This window comes from Podarcis cretensis, assembly GCF_951804945.1.
Source record: "Podarcis cretensis genome assembly, chromosome: 3".
Taxonomy (NCBI): Eukaryota; Metazoa; Chordata; class Lepidosauria; order Squamata; family Lacertidae; genus Podarcis; species Podarcis cretensis.
In genome coordinates, this window is record NC_137172.1 from 123,078,520 (window position 1) to 123,099,698 (window position 21,179).

Sequence of the window (21,179 nt, forward strand, 5' to 3'; positions counted from 1 at the left end):
GGAACTGAAGGAGGCAGTGGTGCGCCCGCTCTTAAAGAAAACATCATTAGATCCTTTAGATCTATCCAATTACCGCCCGGTTTCGAATCTTCCGTTCCTGGGTAAGGTGATTGAGAGAGCGGTTGCTGAACAGTTTGGTGGGTTTCTGGATGAAACATCGGCTCTAGATCCATTCCAGTCCAGCTTCCGCGCTGGTCATGGGACCGAGACGGCTCTGGTTGTCCTAACAGATGATCTTCGTAGACAGCTGGATCGAGGCGGGTCAGGGCTGCTGATTCTTCTAGATCTGTCAGCAGCTTTCGACATGGTCAATCACGAACTTCTGGACCACCGCCTTGCCGACGTGGGGATCCAGGGCACAGTCCTTCAATGGCTGCGCTCGTTTCTCTCTGGTCGGGGACAGAGGGCGCTTGGGGGGGAATTGTCATCGCGCCACTCCTTGGTGTGTGGAGTACCTCAGGGTGCGATACTCTCCCCGATGCTTTTCAACATCTTTATGCGCCCCCTCGCCCAGCTTGTCCGGAGCTTTGGGCTGGGTTGCCATCAGTATGCCGATGACACCCAACTCTATCTGTTGATGGATGGCCATCCTGACTCGGCCCCAGACACACTGACCAGATGTTTGGAAGCTGTGGCTGGATGGTTACGTGGGAGCCGGTTGAAGCTAAATCCTTCGAAGACAGAGGTCCTGTGGCTGGGACGGGACGATATGGGATTGGGGGGGCAACTCCCATCTCTTGCAGGGGCGCAATTAGTGCCAGCACCGTCCGTTAAGAGTTTGGGTGTAGTCTTCAACACCTCCCTTTCCATGGAGGCGCAGATTGCAGCTATAACAAAGGCGGCATTTTTCCATCTCCGCCAAGCTAAGCAGTTGGCTCCTTACCTCTCTCACCCTGACCTAGCCACTGTGATCCACGCGACAGTCACCTCCAGACTGGATTATTGTAACTCGCTCTACGTGGGGCTGCCCTTGAGACTGACCCAGAAATTCCAGCGGGTGCAAAATGCTGCAGCGAGACTCCTTACGGGGTCTTCGCTGCGAGATCACATTCATCCGGTGCTATACCAGCTGCACTGGCTCCCGGTGGAGTACAGGATCAGGTTTAAGGTGCTGGTTTTAACTTTTAAAGCCCTATACGGCCTAGGACCCTCGTACCTATGGGACCGCCTCTCCTGGTATGCCCCACAGAGGAACTTACAGTCTTCAAATAAAAACATCGTGAAGGTCCCAGGCCACAGAGAAGTTAGGCTGGCCTCAACTGGAGCCAGGGCTTTTTGGGCTGTGGCTCCGACCTGGTGGAACACTCTGTCACAAGAGACTGGGGCCCTGCAGGACTTGACATCTTTCCGCAGGGCCTGCAAGACAGAGCTGTTCTGCCAGGCCTTCAGCCATGGCACAGCCTGACTCCCTCCCTCGGCAATCTTCATGGAGCTCTGGCCCAATGGTGGCCAGTGGCTCGAATTTAATTAATTTTATAATGAATGATTTTAGAGTGTTGTTTGTGCTGTACTTTTGTACAGTTTTATTGTTGTTAGCCGCCCTGAGCCCGGCTTCGGCTGGGGAGGGCGGGATATTAATAATAATAATCATCATCATCATCATCATCATCAAGGTAGTAGCACGCATGTTATAAAAGCAACCAAAGAAGGTCTTTTCAGAGTGAGGCAGGGAAATGAATATGATTGCTTTACAAATATTTTAAAGTTCCCCAAAGGCTTTTGAAGATGAATAAGGCTGTACAAAACATGAGTGGAAAGCCACCATGGAAGTGCACCTATTGCATTTTGGGTACTTCCTTCTTCTGTTGATTAAATTTTGAAGAAACTGTTCTGGTTTTCAACAGAAATTTGATTTACCCAGTACTGATTGCTGAGTTCTTGTGTCCTTCTTGGAAGAGGGATGTGCACAACAGGGAGAGGGTGGCTCAGAGCCCAACAAATGCCTATTTTTCTTTTTTTTTAAAATAGCAATGAGAATTGGATTAACTCTTTGGAGAATGGTGTCTCTGTGTGGTTTTTAGTCACACTTTACAACGTTATGACTTTGTACTTTAAGAAACTCTTGCAGCTGAATGTTGGAAATTATTGACCTCAGTCCAGAGAAAGGTAGCTGTGTATTGAAATCAATGGGTCAAGCAAGGAATTTAGTTCATATGATTTCCACAGTGCTTAGGTACATCTAACTCACATATTTCTTGGATAAATTGTTCAGCTGAAAGCCACATTTGGCCCAGCTTAAGACTGAGGGCTGGGTTAGTTTAGATAGATTTTATTTAGGATTTGCTCCAGAACTGTCATAGAATAAAATGCCAAAGAGAGAGAGGCAGGTTAGAATTTCCCAGTGGAAATACTGCATTCTGCTTCCACCCAAAGGCTGATATTACTAGAAGAAAATGCTGCTGCCCTGGGGGAAGAAGCTCTTCAAACCTCATGTGCTGCAGCAGGCAAAGGAAGTGCTATCAATATATAGTCATCACTTAAAACTGCCCAAGCCCAAGTATTGTGCAGTTTAAGCATAGCAAAGGGCTGATTCACATTATTTTCCCTCTTGAGCATCTGCTTTTTAAAAAAGTATCTGTAAGAGATTTTGGCTTCCAACTGGAACAAATACATATTAGCGCAGCCAATCTCATGTTGTGGTTTACCTACTTTTAAATGGGACCATGAATATTTGTCCACAGAGTTTTCTTGGCAGGGATACTGGAGTGGCTTGCCAGTTCCTGCTCCAGGTGGATCACGTTTGGTCAAAACTCTCCACTATGACCTGTCCATCTTGGGTGGCCCTGCACGGCATAGCTCATAGCTTCTCTGAGTTATTCAAGCCCCTTCACCACAGCAAGGCAGTGATCATTGCTTGGGAGAAAAGCAATGACAAACCTAGACAGCATTTAAAATGCAGAGACGTCACCTTGCCAACAAAGGTCCGTATAGTTAAAGCTATGGTTTTCCCAGTAGTGATGTATGGAAGTGAGAGCTGGATCATCAAGAAGGCTGATCGCCGAAGAATTGATGCTTTTGAATTATGGTGCTGGAGGAGACTCTTGAGAGTCCCATGGACTGCAAGAAGATCAAACCGATCCATTCTTAAGGAAATCAGCCCTGAGTGCTCAAGGGAAGGACAGATCCTGAAGCTGAGGCTCCAATACTTTGGCCACCTCATGAGAAGAGAAGAGAAGACTCCCTGGAAAAGACCCTAATGTTGGGAAAGATTAAGGGCACAAGGAGAAGGGGACGACAGAGGACGAGATGGTTTGACAGTGTTCTCGAAGCTACCAACATGAGTTTGACCAAGCTGTGGGAGGCAGTGGAAGACAGGAGGCCCTGGCGTGCTCTGGTCCATGGGGTCACGAAGAGTCGGACACGATAAACGACTAAACAACAAGAACATGAATATTTATGTAGCCATGGGAGAACTAGCCAGGAACTCTCTAACCTGGAATGTGTGATGCAGTCTACTAGTGAAGAGGCTGAGCTGTAACCCAGGAAGACTTGACTTCAAAGCTCATTGCACCTGCCAACTTCCAAACTGTTCCATAAGCAAGGACTGAAAAGAGTGCTTTCAATCAACACTCCACCCACACCTCCCCATTGGAAGACTTGCCAAGGTCCTTGCCTGGCAGATGCTCCCTGACCCCAGATTCATGTTCCATGCTAGCCATGGGGTGGAGGCAAGGCAGGGATACTTGCATTGCGGGGGGGGGGGGGAGCACTGTTATTTAAGCACAAAAGTAAGATACTGTGTGTAACAGAGGCTTGTTAAGCAAAAATGAGGTTTTATTAGAAGTGATGTGAGTTTCCATTCTCTTGAACTTCCGGTTTGGGATCGCAAGCAGCAGGGAGCGCGGAAAAAGCCGCTGAGAGCTTTTCCGAGCTTCACGGGGGCTTGGGGCGACGCAAAGGCACTGCGACCCCCAAAACCTCAAGGGGGGGGCCCCTGAGGGACTAGCCACCCAGCAGCGTTGGAGCGGTCCCGAAGCTTTTTCGGGTTTTTTTTCTTAAGGATCCGAGAGCGACGGGACTGAGAAACGTGAAATGGTAAGCTCTGCAGACCCCGTGCAGCAATGCCTCTAGCTCCCACTGAAAAAGCGACAAATCTCCGTAACTTTAAGAACAGAACCCTTAGTGCTTTTGGAGTAATCTTGAACAAAATATTTGGACCAAGCACTAAGTGAGAACTGGATGAAAAGGGATTTAAAGTGAGGAACCCGACCTGTTGTTTCAGAGCAAATATGGCGCAGGGCATATAATCGTAAGAGTGAAGAAAGGAAGTGACTAAGCGCCCGCTGTGGAGAACAGAAAAGTGAAAGTCCTCAGCAACTTATTTAGCGAGGCAAAGGAAACAAAGTATTATAAAAGTAACTGAACAGACCTCTAGAGACTTTGTATTCCTTCTGGAGGAGAAGATACCAAAACAAGGGAAGAAACGGAATAGAGTGGTTATAAAGGAGAAACACTCTGAAGCCACAAACGAGATACAGAAACGCAAAGGGGAAAGAAGAGACAGGAGAAAGGACGGAATAAACAAACAGCTTAAACCTTTACCTGACCCCTCTGATTTTGAAGTCAAATGTGGAAGTTTTTGCAGGAATAAACAAGAGGGGAAATCTTTCTTTCCCTCCTCTTCTCCTTTAACTTTTTAGATCTGGAAGCAACCTCCCCCTTCATCCCTTTAAAGAAGCTGGAGTTTTGACTCCCCTCCTCTTGCTTCGTTCCTATGAGCTATGGAGAACTATTGGGATTTATTGGGATTTATTTACGGACTTCAGTTTAAAGAGTAGCTTCATCCTCTCTGAGTAATCTGGACTGAACACACGAGACCCCTAAAGGCTCTGATAGGTGGACTTTTGTGGAGCTGAGATACATTTGAGTTTGAGAGAGGAATATACCCAGAATATTGGAGGATATAGTTATACATTTGATATTTGGTTCCTCTCTTCTCTTCCTTTTTTGGACCCTTGGTTCGTTGGACCTTTGGCGATTTCCTCAGGACTTCAAGACACTTGGCTGCTTTTTGCTTCGTGTTTTTCGGGTCTCTCTTCTCTTTTGGGGGGGGTAGTCTTTCTTTTTTTATTTTTTTTATTTTATTATTTTTTTCCCCTATCCTCAGAACCCGATATTGGATTAAGCCAGCAAGTGGCTGAAGATTACAGACTTGAGGAGGTAGAAGCTAAGTAAAAATCTCACCTTCCCTCTTTTCCATCTGTGGAACCCCAAAAGTGTGGACACCATTGAACTGTACAGCAGAGACTGGGTTCACCTCTTATCTACCTATTTAGTGATAAATTTTCTTCCTGAAAACTACTTTGATATATTCACTCCTTCCTTAGCTGGAGAGATTTTTTGGGGGGGTTTAACTCATAAATAATAATACTGTCTCCTAGTAAAAATTTAGAACTGGACTAATCTGAATAAGGGACTGAAGTTTAAATAGAAAGAAGGGAAAAGAGCCCTTACATAAGACAAAATTAGATAAAAGCTAATTTTTTGTTGCTGCTCTTTCATCGGTTGGCTGTTTTGGTGATCCTGTTTGGCTTCCATATTGTTTACTTTGTTTTTTTTTTTGTTTTTTTTATTATTACAAAAGCCTTACAGCAAGTCTGATAGGACATTGAAATTGAAACCATCTAAGTTAATTTATCAATATAAATGTATTTATTGGAATTTAAAGTGTCTGAAGACGAGCCTGATCCACTATAAATATAGTGTTAATTTTCATACATTCCCTTTAAATTGTAAATGGTCAAGAATTTGCAACCTGTTCAAAGGAGTGTTTCTGAATCCATTGCTCGATAATTAATTAGACAGAACTCAGAGTGTGCGCCCCCTAGGGGAGAGTGTTTAAGAGAATGCTTTTGAACCCATTGCTTGATAATTAATTAGACAGAGCTTAGAGTGTGCGCCCCTTAGGGGAGAGAATAAGTACTGTAGGAGACTTAATTCAAAATCAGTGAAAGAGAAAATGGCGGGGAAAGAAGGAAAAAAGGCAGGAGGGACACCATTGGAAAGGAAAACATCCCGACAAGAAGAGATAAAGGACCTAGACATTTTATGGTTAAAAATAAAAGAGGAGTTCAAACAGAGTGAAATACATATGGAAAAAAAACTAGGAGAGATGCATGAGTTAATAGATAAGAGAATAGAAAGTGCAGTAGGAGAACTGTCAGGCAAAATTAAAGACTTGGCAGGTCGGTCAAAGGCTATGGAGGAAACAAATAAAAAAATACAGAAAGAAATGAAAGAACAAAGAAAGGAGACAGATAGGATAAGGGATGAGATAGGAGAATTAAATAAAAATCAGGACCAAATCTTAGATAATTTGGCAATGATTGATATGAAACAAAAACAATTAAATTTGAAATTTAGGGGAATAGGAGAAGAGATAAATGAAAATATTAAGGAAAAAATGATTAAAGAACTAGCGAAATGGTTAGAATTGAAAGAAGAAGAGGTTGCATACACGATGGAAAACGCTTTCAGAATTAGAATAAAGACGAAACAAGCGAAATTAAGGAAAATTGCAGGAGACTGCTTGGTCATCTTCAACTCGATAGAGATGAAAAATATGATATTAAAAAGAAGCTATCAAAAAAATTTGTTATCAATGGCAGACCAATCACCATCTTTAAAGAGATACCAACCAGACTCCTGCGCAAAAGGGAAGGTTATAAACAATTGGCAAACATCCTAAAAAAGAATAATATACAATATAGATGGGAGTTCCCTGAAGGAATCTCCTTTTTTTACAAAGACAAAAGATTCAGGATTGCCGAGACACAAGAAGTGAAGAAATTTCTACGTAGATATGAGAAAGAGCTAGGAAGAATAGAAGAGAGATATGAAGGAAGAAACGAGGATCCAGAGGAGAGAAGAAGGAAAAAAGAAAGAGGAAAGGACCAAGAAGAGAGAGATAGAGGAGAGGAAGCAGACGAAGAAGAAGAGGAAGAGGTAGTAGCAGAAGAGGTAGAAGAAGAAGAGGAGGAGGAGAACAGAGCAAACAAAACCACTCAAATTTAAAACACAAATTATTTGTAGACTGAAAAGTTGTCATTATAATGAACTTAAAATTTCTGTCGTGGAATGTGAATGGTCTGAATGAAAAAACCAAAAGGAATAAAATTGTAAATGTGCTGAAAAGAAAGAAATTAGACGTAATCTGTTTACAGGAGACACACGTGTGTAAAAAACATAAACATATCCTGGTACATAAAAAGTTGGGAGTTGGGTTTATAAATTGCACAACGGAAAAGAAAAGAGGGGTGGCGATATATGTGAAAGAAAAATGGGACCCCAAAGTGATCTGTAGAGATAATGAAGGAAGGATCTTGGGAGTACAAATTAACTTCCAAGGTGAAAAGCTTAATGTGATAAACATATACGCCCCAAATTCGAACAAGCCAGAATTCTTCAAGAAACTGGAGCAAATGCTATTGGAGTTGGAATCTAATAAGACGATCCTAATGGGAGACTTTAATGGAGTGCCGGAACCGGAATTAGACAAACAATTAGGAAAGGGGAAAAATAAACAAGGGAAGCTGCCAAAATCCTTTAAGAACTTGGAAGAAAACTTAGATTTAATAGACATTTGGAGACACAAACATGCAATAGAGAAGCAATTCACCTTTTTCTCAGAACCGCATAAGAGTTGGAGTAGAATTGATCAAATCTGGGTCTCTAGAGAGCTTGCATTAAGAACTACAAATTGCGAAATTCAACCGAGAACTCTCTCGGACCATAACTCGGTTATATTGGAAATAAAAGGTAAATCACAGGGCGGTTTCAGATGGAGAATAAATGAATACCTGTTAGAAAACGAGGAGGTTGTGGAAAAAGCCAAAACCACCTTAAAAGAATACTTTAGCCTGAATCTCAATACTGGGACAAGTCTGGACATAGTCTGGGACGCTAGTAAAGCGGTTTTAAGAGGGGTTTTTATACAGCAAAACAGCTACAGGAGGAAAGTAAGAGAACAAAAGAAGGAGGAAATTCTCAATCAGATAAGAGAGTGTGAGAAAAAATTAATAACAAACCCCAATGATGATCAAAACAGGCAAACAACAAAAATGTTACAATCTCAATATTCAATGTTAACAAGTCAAGAAATAGAATGGAAAATCAAAGTATGAAACAAAAATATTTCGAATCAGCAAACAAAACGGGCAAATTATTAGCATGGCAATTGAGAAGAAGGCAAGAACAAAGTGTAATAAATAAGATAAAAGTAGAAGAGCACTTGATTGAAGACCCAAAAGAAATAAAAGAGAATTTCCTCAAATTCTATGGGAAGCTGTATAAAAAAGAAGAGAAAGGAATAGCCCAAATAGAAAAATATTTAGAAGACTATAGTGGGAAGACCATAACAGATGAAGAAAGATACCAACTAAATAATCCCATAAAAATAGAAGAGATCCAGGAGGCAATAAGGAAGATGAAACCAGGAAAAGCCCCAGGACCGGACGGATTATCAGCCAAATACTATAAAGTATTAGAACACCAATTAACACCAGTGCTATGTGACACCATGAATAAGATACTGAAAGGAGGAAAGATTCCAGAGTCCTGGAAAGAGGCTTATATAACGATGATTGCTAAACCAGATATGGACAAACTGAATATTAAGAACTATAGACCGATATCACTATTAAATAATGATTATAAAATCTTCGCGGAGGTGTTGGCAAGCAGACTTAAGAAATGTCTAGTAAATTTAATACATAAAGATCAGGCAGGATTTCTTCCAAATAGGCAACTTAGAGATAACGTAAGGCACGCTATAAACATTATTGAGTACTTGGAATGTAAGAATGAGATACCCGTGGCGCTGATTTTTATCGATGCTGAAAAGGCATTTGATAACGTTTCTTGGCAGTTCCTATTGAAGAGCATGGAAAAAGCGGGGCTAGAGGGTGAGTTCATGAACGGAATAAGAGCAATATACTCGAAACAATCTGCAAAACTGATTATAAATAATAACTTAACAAACTCATTTAAAATTGAAAAAGGAACAAGACAGGGTTGCCCTCTATCCCCGCTTCTATTTATTATGGCACTAGAGGTAATCACAAATAAAATAAGAGTAACATCAGAGATCCGTGGGATCAAAATAGGAACAAAGGAGTATAAGTTAAAAGCGTATGCCGATGACTTGATGCTATCCCTGGAAAACCCACAAGAAAGTGTTGGTAAGGCCTTGGAGATGTTAGAAGAATTTGGTAAGGTATCTGGTTTCAAATTGAATAAATTAAAGACCAAAATTTTAACAAAGAATTTGCAAAAGGATGAAAATGAAAAGCTAGAATTACAGTATGGAATTAAAGTGGCAAAAAAAATAAAGTATCTGGGAATTTGGTTAACTACTAAAAATATAAACCTGATTCAAGACAACTACCTTATGACATGGAAGCAGATTAAGAAAGACCTGGACACCTGGAGCAGAGTGAAACTCTCGTGGATGGGAAGGATGGCGGCAATAAAAATGAACTTACTTCCAAGAATGCTGTTTTTGTTTCAAAACATCCCCGTGATCAGAGGCTCTAAAATGTTTACAGATTGGCAAAAAACTCTTTCGAAATTCATATGGCAAGGAAAAAGGCCAAGAATTAGATTCAAACTTCTTACAGAGCGGAAAGAAAGAGGGGGATTCTCGGTACCCAACCTAAAATTATATTTCGAGGCAGCCTGCCTTTGCTGGATCAAAGATTGGATCAATTTGGAAAATACTGACTTATTAGACCTCGAGGGGTTCGACAATAGGTTTGGCTGGCATGCCTACTTATGGCAAAACAAAGAAAAAGTACATAAAGGGTTTTCTAGTCATATTATTAGGGGGCCTCTATATGAAGTGTGGGAGAAGAATAAAAAACTCCTTGAATGGAAAACACCCTGGTGGCTATCACCAATCGATATTTCAGTGATCAAAAAAACCAATATGGAAGGAAAAAGGTTTACTTAGGAGGACCTACTAATAAGATCAGAAAGTGGATGGAGGATGAGAACATATGAGGAGCTGAAAGAGAAATTAACAAGCTGGTTACAATTCCACCAAATAAACGCAATATGGACGGAACATAAAAAAGTAGGGATGAATGAGAAGAAATCCAAATTTCAGATAGAAATAATAGAGGGTAAATCCAAATTATTATCTAAAATGTATGATATACTATTAGAATGGGACACCAAAGATGAGGAAATAAAGGAGGTCATGACAAGATGGGCAATGGATCTGGGATATAATATAGAGTATGATAAGTGGCTGAATTTATGGACTAGCGGAATGAAATTCACGGCATGTGTAACACTGAGGGAAAATTTAGAAAAGATGATGTACAGGTGGTACATTACCCCAGCAAAGCTAGGGAAAATGTACAAGACAGGGAATAAGTTTTGCTGGAAGTGTAAAACTAAAGAAGGTAATTTTTTCCACATGTGGTGGACATGCGACGAAATGAAGAAATACTGGGAATATATTTACAATGAGTTAAAAAAAATATTTAAATATACATTTCCCAAAAGACCAGAGGCTTTTCTTCTGGGAATAATTGGGGACGAAATTAAAAAAGAAGATAAGACATTATTCCAGTATGCTACAGCTGCCGCTAGATTATTAATTGCCCAAAATTGGAAAAGCCAAAGTATCCCACCAATTAGTGATTGGCAAACAAAGTTATTCGAATTTGTAGAACTTGCAAAAATGACACAAAAAATTAGAAGCCAAAAGAATACAAAGTTTATTAATGACTGGAATAAATTTATGATTTATATTGAAGGGAATTACAAGAACCTAAAAACTATAGCAGGACTGATATAGATCTTACGATGTGCAAATCATTATAATTATCAACTGCAGGAGAAATAAACTATTCATATTAAGAAGCCTGAAACCGGGAGGGATGGAAGTCAATAGATGTGTAGAAGAATGATTAAAATATTTAAAGATATAAAGATATAAATGAGAAGACAAAGAAGCGTAATGGAAATCGACATTGTTTATACGTTATGTTTTGATATTTATTTAGTTTTCTTTTTTGTGTGTGTTGGGGTTTTTTACAACTGTTGTAACCGTTGATTTGTTTTTCTTTTTAGTGATCTAATGTGAAAATTAATAAAAAGAATATACTATATTTATATTTATACTATATTATTGCATATTTGAAACTACATTATTTCTGCACTTAAACGTTGTGTTTAAATTTACTATTATTTTAAAACTGTCGCACTTATACGTTGTGTTTAAATTTACTATTAGTTTAAAACTGTTATTCTTAGCAGAATATACACGTTTTTCTTTTCAACTCTCGAGTAGGAATTATTCCTTGTATTGAAACTTTTGGCCAGAGCTCTTGGTATATCCTTTTCACTGAGTTTAATGGGACTTATTCCAAAGTAATTGCGGCCTTTGACTTTTAATGCATGCATATTGAATTTAGTGGTATTTACATCTGTGGACGCGGGTGGCGCTGTGGGTAAAACCTCAGCGCCTAGGACTTGCCGATCGTTAGGTCGGCGGTTCGAATCCCTGTGGCGGGGTGCGCTCCCATTGCTCGGTCCCAGCGCCTGCCAGCCTAGCAGTTCGAAAGCACCCCCGGGTGCAAGTAGATAAATAGCGGGCAGGTAAACAGCATTTCCGTGTGCTGCGCTGGCTCACCAGATGCAGCTTGTCATGCTGGCCACGTGACCCGGAAGTGTCTGCGGACAGCGCTGGCTCCCGGCCTCTAGAGTGAGATGAGCGCACAACCCTAGAGTCGGACACGACTGGCCCGTACGGGCAGGGGTACCTTTACCTTTACCTTTTTAAACCTGCATGGGCTTGGGCTAAACAGTTGCACTGCTAAGCGTACTGTTATGAGTTTGTGGGCACCAGACACACATAATTCCTGGATTTAGTAAGTGTTAAATTTTAATCAATGCTTGGAGAGTTAAGCTAGAAGTCAGGCTCTTAATAGTAGGGTGGAGCCAGCAGTCCTTCCCAAAGTGCTGGCTCCACCCCCTCTGGTAGCCAATCAGAGAGAGGCTCCAGCCCTCTGGTGGAATTCTGACGTATTGCATCACCAGACTCTGGTCTGGCTTGGCTGTCCATCACAATAGACCATTAACAGAGAACAAAGACAGGGAGATGGGCTATGAGCAACGCAGAGCCTCTGCTGGCCAGCAGATGGGAGGAATGCCTCTCCGGACTCCGAGAGAGACAAAGCAGGGTGGAGAGTTTAGGATTGTAGCTGGGGATGATAAAGGCTGGAAGAAAACAGATTCAGCCTGTAAAACGCAGCAAGCTGAAGAAAGGCCGAGCCATGGCTGGTGTCTTTCTGAAGCCAATGCTGTGGCTATGGGAGAAGCAAGACTCTCTTGGAGTGTCGATGCTGTGAGCCCCTCCATTATAGACTCAGGTTGTATATATGAGTAAATAAACCATATGTCATAAAGACACCACAGTCTCCGCTGGGCCTCATTTCCAATGAAAACACAAAGCCCGAGTAAGTGCCTGGAGCCCTAGAATCTGACACGGCCCACAGATTGTGATGTGCAACAAAACATGGTAGTGTGTTTCATTGTTATTGGCAGCCATCTTCTCAGTAAATGAATGTACTTAGGATCAGAGGGTACCAATACCAGAGAGAATAACTTTTTGTCCTTGCAAAATATAGCTCAGAAAGAACATTCCTGAGGAAAAACAGCATATACTTTAGATAGTGCTGAATCCCAAGTGATTAGCTTTTAATTATTATGGTGTAAATTACTTAACAAGTTGGTACTTTTCATGGTAACTGTTATCACATGACATTTACAGAGCTCTCTCTGAATTTCACAGTCACTGTGGCAGCCACATAATTACAGATCTTGCACAAAATGGGTATTGTGCCAAGGATCTAACACCGCTTTTGGGGGGTGGGGTGGGGGCTTAATAGCTAGAACAAGAGCTTGGGAATTTAGATAAGAACTACCAAACTGAACCAGATAACTCTGATTGTTATAGGAGTTTTGCATATACCCACACCCATTATATTTCAAAAATTGAAAATCCAGACACAAAAGTTGTTGAGCTCTTCTTTGCTTGGGGGGGGGGGGGCAAAGTTTCCACCCGGATGCTGCTTATGGGACTCAAAGGAAACTTATGCAGCACATTACGAAGTGATTGGTCCATTTATTATTCAGTCTCATGGTTCTAGACTCTAGAGTTTTATACACCAAGCATAAAGCTCCTTCAACAGTTATCTCTAGTGTACTATACAGTACTTGTGATGGTGAAGCCTCAGGCTCTGACTGATTGGCTGACCTGTGTGAAGGCACAGAATTCTTTTAGAATATTTGCTGTCCTAATTCTGCAGTGGGATGGAAATACATGAGCTCGACTGGAATTAAAAGCTCACTCAAGCTATAAGGACAATAGGCAAAATTCCAGGTGCTGCAGAGGCACAAAGCTAAGGTGTGAGAGACTACTATGTGCAAGTTGTGCATTTCTTCTGATTCTACAGAATTTGTTGGTAATTTGTTGATGAAGCTGCATGCACCTCACCACTTATTTCCTTCCTTCCTTGTTAATTTCCTCAGATCAAGAGGAGTTGAATAGCCAATTCCAGGAAGAGGGGGGGAATCTTGTGCCTTCAAGGATGACTCTTAAATTATTTTTGAAACATGGAGATTGTTTCAACTTTCGACCAGCTTCAAATTCCACTTCCTTGCCCCTCTTTTTGAAGTGGTGTTTGAGTAGATAATGGCCTCTCAACTCCAAACACTCTTGGATGACACAGGATATCTGGATTCATTTCAATCTGGCTTCAGGTATGGTTTTGGCATTGGAACACTATCATTCTGATGAAGAACTTTCATGAGAAAATGACAGGGGAATGTGGTCCTTGTCATTTTCCTGAACCTCTGAGCACTTCAGTACTATCAGAATTGTGTCCTTTGGCGTTCAGAATCTGGGGAACTGTGATCCCATTCATACTTATCTCATTGATTCCAGGTACTGGTGCTGGGAGTGGGGGGACAGTCGCTCTGACAATTGTGTCATGGGGCATTATAGAACTATGTTCTGCCCTCCATGCTATTTATTGCCTATGTAAAGTTGCTGGGAATATTGTTCTAATAGTTGGGTTGAAACATCAATAATAATGACAGGGTGCTTGTGGGTATGTGCTCAGTGCTGTGCCCTCCCACCTTGACATTCATGACTAATCAAAGTGATTTGGGGGTGGGATGACTGGATGGGTTCCGAGTATTATTATTTTTTGCATGAGGGACTAGTGCCTGCTGCCTTGAAGGAGTGATAATGGTCCATTCCTGGCAGGGGATGGGAACCACTCTGGAGCAAATAGAATTTTAACAACTACTACCCAGTTGCAAATACTCCCCTTTGCAGGCATTCTTGGAGAAACTGGTTATCTAGACCCATTCCAATCTGGATTCAGGACTGCATTTGCCTTGGTCATTGTATTGCCCGAAAAATGGCCAGTTGGTGGTGCTCCTGGTTTTGATGTAACTGTAGCTTTAACTCTTTATATATCTGCTGAAATGTCATGGCTTGACCAACTACCAAACACCTGGCCCCCCTGGAGAGAACAAGATGCCTGACAAGTGACCTGTACCTAGTTCGGCCCCAAGGATATGCCTGTTGGCTGACCATCAAGGCTATGAGAACAAAGTGACTTCCTGAGCACACCTGTTATCAGACCATGCTCTCAAACCTGTGTATAAGAGCTCAGTTTCAGCAGTTCTTCCACAAGACTCACCAGAGGAACTTGGCCCAAACTATTGTTCCCAGGGTCTCCACAGCAATTGAGGAACCATGAACTTCGCTTTTGCAGTTATCTTCCTAATATCCTTTTGTTTTTGTATTTTTTGCTTGGTCCCTTATGTTAAGTGCTATTTTATCTTATTATTAATATTTTCCGATTAATAAACCACTTCTTCACCTGACAGTCTGATAGTCCTCCATCTGCTGGGCTCCGAAAGAACCTCTTGCCAGAGTGATAGGAAGAGTATAATTCTGCTGTTCCCGCTCAATATCATTTCAGCTTTTGATATCACTGACTATGATATACTCATACCAGGTACTGGGTACCACTTAATATTTAAAGTTTATTGGGCATTAGAATAATACTCCATTCACCTATTACTTACTCCCTGGATTACTGAATGGAAGATGGAACTGCAGGCTTTCCAAGGACCAAAATTCATTGACTTTTGGGCCTTCCTATCTATTAGTAGCCATGCTATCCACCAGTTTTGGAGAATTACTTGATCAATCACAATGTAATTCATAAATGAAGTGGGCTTTATCTCTGTATCACTAGCTGCAGATGTTACCTGGCAGTGATTCAACAACTTCATCTAGCACCCTAGACTGAATGTTAAACCATTACTAACTACAATGGAACAGAAAATGCAAGAGCTTATTAAGTTTACATAAACCACAGGATGCAAGATAAGGACAAATAAATAAGGGCTTTGAAACATAAAAGAGATAAATCAGAGCTATATCCTGAACTCAACCTTTTGCATCTTCAGAGAAATACTAACCTCTTCCAAACAATCAGCAAGCAAAATATTATTTTTTACTTACTTGGAAGTAATCTATCTATACCCTAGTCATCTGAAGGCTGCTGCTGAGGGGTTAGGGATAAAAAAAGGCCAGGATTGCTGGAGGAATCTCTCATACACCTCATTCCAAATACAGATAATTAAGCGAGTCACAACACTAAGGGTTAATTCACGCAAACATCTAGCTCATTTGATTTATCTCCAGTTGGTGACTTTGGCTGTGTACAAGTTAGTGGCTTAAAATACAGTGATGTTGTTTTCCACTACTGTATTTCAAGTTGCATTTTTACATTGCTGTACACACCAGAGAGAGGTGGGCATGTCTTCATCTGCTGTACCTGCAACCTTCCAAACTCCTATTTGGGAAGCCGTCACCTGCATGAGCAACAGCTATCTCAAATATATACACTTCACCTTAACTACGATGTGAACACAGCATACATTTTCAAATCAGATGCAAGCTTGCTTGAGGGAAAATGCACCCAACTCTGTATTTCTCCAGAAACTATAGAATAGATATAGATTGTGGCTAAACTCATGTGAACGTGGCTTCAGACACAGCAATGGGAGTGTCCTGGAGCCAGAGTAAATGGAAATGTATGCACAGCCCTTTTCTTCACTGCATGTATGATACAGCTGCAGTGTAAAATGTGTTTGCATTGACAACAGTAGGGGATTTTTTTTTAAGCTTGGTGTTTGATCTGCGATTGCTTTCACAAATGCAAATAAGGAAATTATAAAATGATAGGCATGCACACGTAAATCAACCCTAAGACATTAGCAGACAACTTCAGCACTGCAAATGTAGAAATCCAAGGACAGTGGGTACAGCAGCCCACAAAAACGGTGGGTTGGTTAAACTCTACACCAGGGGTCAGCAAACTTTTTCAGCAGGGGGCCGGTTCACTGTCCCTCAGACCTTGTAGGGGGGTCAGACTATATTTTGGGGAAAAAATGAATGAATTCCTATGCCCCACAAATAACCAGAGATGCATTTTAAATAAAAGGACACATTCTACTCATGTAAAAACACACTGATTCCCAGACCGTCCGGGGGCCAGATTGAGAAGGCGATTGGGCCAGATCCGGCCCCCGGGCCTTAGGCTGCCTACCCCTGCTCTACACTCATATGTGCTTCCCACTGCAAAGAATGGCTGGCATGCCATGCATGAGTGACTGAGGGCCTCTTTGGAGCCCCCGACTTCCCCACTCTTGCACCCTTGGGGGTAGGCAATGGATCACATCATTTCATTTTAGTATTTCTAGACTATTTTAAAAGACAAGGCTAGATAATTTATCAAACATTAGATGGGTATAAGGAACTGTGCTAGATGGTGTTTTGAGACTCCATTGCATTCTGCGACTGAATCACTGAATTTCCTGTGAGGAAAGAGAGAAATAATACAGTGCTAAACCCTAATTTGCCACTGGATCAAGAAAGGACTTTGATTGCCCAAGGCCACATGGGAAGGAAGGAACTCCCAAGTGGAGGTTTGGCATCATAATTAGACTTACACGAAGAAAGGATTTCACCCTTTTCTACTCAGAGAAGAATATATCCATCTTGCCAATCAATGAAGCAATTTGTATTTGAATAGGATTTTCTCTGTGAGAAAATTCTTTTATTTTTAAAAAGCAATCTATTAAAGTCCATACTTTTGTTAGAACTAAGCTTTATAAAATCCTATTAAAATCCTTCCCAAACCCACTGTATCTCTTTCTGTTTTCTACTCCCAGTTACATTCTTTAGAACTGTTCTGGAAGTATTGGTAAGTGAACATCCTGAGGGTTCTGAATTCATGCAATTGAAGGGGGGAGGCGAAAGGAGTGTTTTTCTTTTGACAGTATAGTTTAGTTCAAAACACTTTCTACTGATCTTGATTGGAGCTTGGAACAGGCAGAGGTGGAGTTCCTTATGTAAGTTCTTGAAAATATTTTCCTCTTGGCATGCAGTTTCTTGTATTTTCAAGGGCAGATCTTCCTATCAGATAGGAGTGGCCTTGCTTTTAAAACTCTGGATTGATTTGTGTTTCTTTCTAGGCGTGGATTGTGGAATCTGGCTTGGGAACTATGAGAACACTAATGTTTTAAACAACTGCCCTCTTATTCAGATCTTGAAAGCATGCATCCACTTATGACAAAGGATCCATATCGTGAATAGAAGGTCTAGGTGCTGAGCGGATACGTAGAAGGGGTCATATACACTTAGGCTGCCCCTTCCAAGAATAGTAACTTGACATGCTCATGCCAAAGCTTAGCTAAAATGCAGAAAAGGCAAAAACATTTCTCTATAACCAGGCCTTTGACTGGCTGACCATTCTATTGCATTATAAATGTGTTTGTGGGAGGGGGGAATATCAGTTGGTTGGTTTGATGGTGGTGGTGTATTTTGTGTTCCTCATTTTGTATTTTTATATTGTGAACCACCCTGTGATCTTTGGATGAAGCGCTGTATTCAAATTTAATAAATAAATAAATAATAATAAAACTGTTTTTAGTGTTGTGTTTTAATTGTAACATGCAATAGGACCTTAGGGTGAAGGGTGGATTAAAATAATAACGATGATAATTAAAAATAAATACAAAGGGACCAGTCCGACCCTCCCACCCTCCTCCAGCCAGTTGCCTCTCTCCCACTTACCTGCTTTTGCTGTTTGTGTTCCCATATTGAGGCTTCCACAGTCTTGGTGGCTTGCTGTTTTCGTCTCCTGAGAGAACCCCATCGCCAGGTGAGGCTGTGGAGGCAGGGAGAATGAAAATTTATGCTACCTTTTTCGCTGTTACTGAGTGCAGAACTAAACCCTTAAGGAGCAAAGGATTCCCCTCCCAACCCAAGATGGCCTAAATTTTCTGCAGGTATCAGTGGTGTCTTTCTGGGGTTACATGAGCACTACAGGCATCCCTCCACTTATGCATGTTATACGCGCATAAACAAATAGAATCACAGAACTGTAGAGTGGGAAGGGACCCCAGGGGTCATCTAGTCCAACCCCCTGGAATGCAGGAAGCTCAACTAAAGCATCCAAGGCAAACCAGGAAACGGCAGGAGAGAGCTGGAGAGCTTTACCCGATTTCACGTAAGCCCATGTAAACACAGGGATTCCTGTATATACTATCTGCACAGTGGTGCAACTCCAGCATAAATTAACAATATTGGTGTTTCTTCTTGTACTGATGGTGCAATAGAATTTAGTAATGGCCCCCATCCCCACCAGCAGATGGAAATCAGGGCTAATAGGATAGCACTGTTAACAGGAAACAGAGTTGTCCCTTATCTAACAACATTTCTACTTGTTATAGACAGCTGGGAGTGGTGGTGATGGTGGCAAAATAATCGAACGTGTTTGCTTTTTCTATCAACATGGTCTGTGGAAAAGGCCTTTGTTACTTTTAAACTTTTGACTGTTTCATGTTACGCTACTTTCATGGAAGATGCTCCGATTGTTCTTTGAATTTCCCATGGCTCTAACACAATGGTTCCATATTTTCAGAATATGTTTTCTTGAGCTCCTGTTCCCTTTATTTTCATGTTCTATGCCTTCTCTAGCACACATTAGAGGAAGCCCAAAGTTTCTACCAACCTATTTACTTATATGTATCCTCTGCCTTGTTTGTAGGGGGGGGGCACCTTCCCCACCCATCAACTCTGCACTGGTGACAGTTCATTTGTGGTCCTGAACAACCAGTGTAGCATTTATGTATCACTGAAGCAAACTGCCTTAAGCAGAAACATTTGGAACATGCCTAAACAGCTCAGGGCTCTTTCGTACAGTTTATAACATGTACCATTATGCTTCAAAACTACGTCTGATGCGGAAATAGATATTATCAGGGCCTAACAATGCAGTTTGGAAGGCAATTCTATTACAATTGCTAACTAACCAGAAAAGCAAAATAAATCCTTTGCTTATGCCAGAAAAGGGAGAGGGGAAATTGTTGTAGCTTGTTTTTCACCCTGAGCCACGGGATATTTGGGGATGGGCGGGGGGAGGTGCTGTACAGTTTAGGTGAATACAGTGGTACCTTGGTTTTCAAACTTAATCCGTTCTGGAAGTCCGTTCTTAAACCAAAACCGTTCTTAAAGCGAGGCACGCTTTCCCTAATGAGGCCTCCCGCCACCGGTGCCCTTCCAACATCCGGATTCCGTTCTTAGACCAAGGTAAAGTTCTCTAATCAAGACACTATTTCCAGTTTTGCGGTGTTTGTAAGCCAAATCGTTCTTAAACCGGACTGTTCTTAAACCAAGGGACCACTGTAAATTGTTTTGCTTTTTATCTAGACTCCACTGCCAGACCCACCCAAAACATCTGGGTTCACCAACAGGGCCCCTTATAAGACCTGTGTAAGATGATCTATCCCAATCCTGGAACTTGGCCGTGGTGCAAACTGTCAAAAAATGGTGGACCAATTGATATCACAGAAAGGGATAAATTTCAAGGTAAAATCCTTATTTGGGATGGACTTGTAGTATGAACAATAGAAAAATGGACTCCACTTTCTGCCCATTGGATTGTGAATTGCACTTTCATTGAATTAGAAATAGATTTGTGTGTGTGTGTTGTTTGCTTTTTACAATACTGGAGAAAAGGGTTTGCAACTGTAACTTCTACTTCTAAGTAAATATATAGGTAGATTAGGGTATCAGGTGCATTAACAAGTTGGGCTACAGTATTTTGTCACCCTAAATCAGAAGATTGTGTGTGTGTGTGTGTGTGTGTGTGTGACTTCAAAATGCCTTTTCTTTAATGAAAATGGCTTCTGGGTGCTACCAGAGGAATCACTATAGCACGTGGCTGTAGTAACTGATTGAACACCTTGTTTAAAATTATGATTTCCCATTTTTCTCTCCATTTAAGTAAATGGGTTGCTTTTTGTGCATAAAGTGACTAATAATGATAATGATGATAATGATGATAGTATCAGAATGCAGTTCACTGAAACAATTATTTAAAGGAGAGAAGAGGTAATAAAACATCATGTGAGCTGAGAATAAGTAAATTTAAATAAAGTTAAACCAAAATGATGCAAAGTTGTGAACCTGTAAGTTTGCTTTGAGGAAAATACTAATTTTAGAATTTTAAATGTTTGGGGTTTTGCAGCAACTGATTATTTTATGCTGAAATTTGTAATTTCTCCAAGGAGCTAAAGAGAATTGCAGCCCATTTCTGACCCAAGTAGGCTGATAAGCGTCACTAGCCGCATCTTTAATGCATGGTCCATATTTCTTTGTTCAGGTTTAACGTTAATTTTTAAAATGTTTACATACACAGAGGTGAAATAGGTTTCTCTAGGGCATGAAGGGCAGGGTCTAAATGTCCCTCCTTTTTGCCAGGGAAGTAGCAAATAATCTTTAGAAGAAAAAGATTTTATGCTATGAACTGGCTGTCAGCCAGCATTGAAAATTCAAGCTGCTCGCTTTTTATTAACTGGTATCAGAAACAACAAACAGCCTCAGCAAGATGGCAGCAGGCCATATGGCAAAATTAAAAAGCAATCTCCCAGCCTACCAGATAACAGAGTTCATTGTTTTAAAATGCAAGTATATAATCATAAACAGTCAACCACAATCTCCTCAGTCAGCCTACTGTACGCTGCCAACTGCAGTAAAACTGCAGTACTAGTATAAACCTCCTTAGCTGAACAAT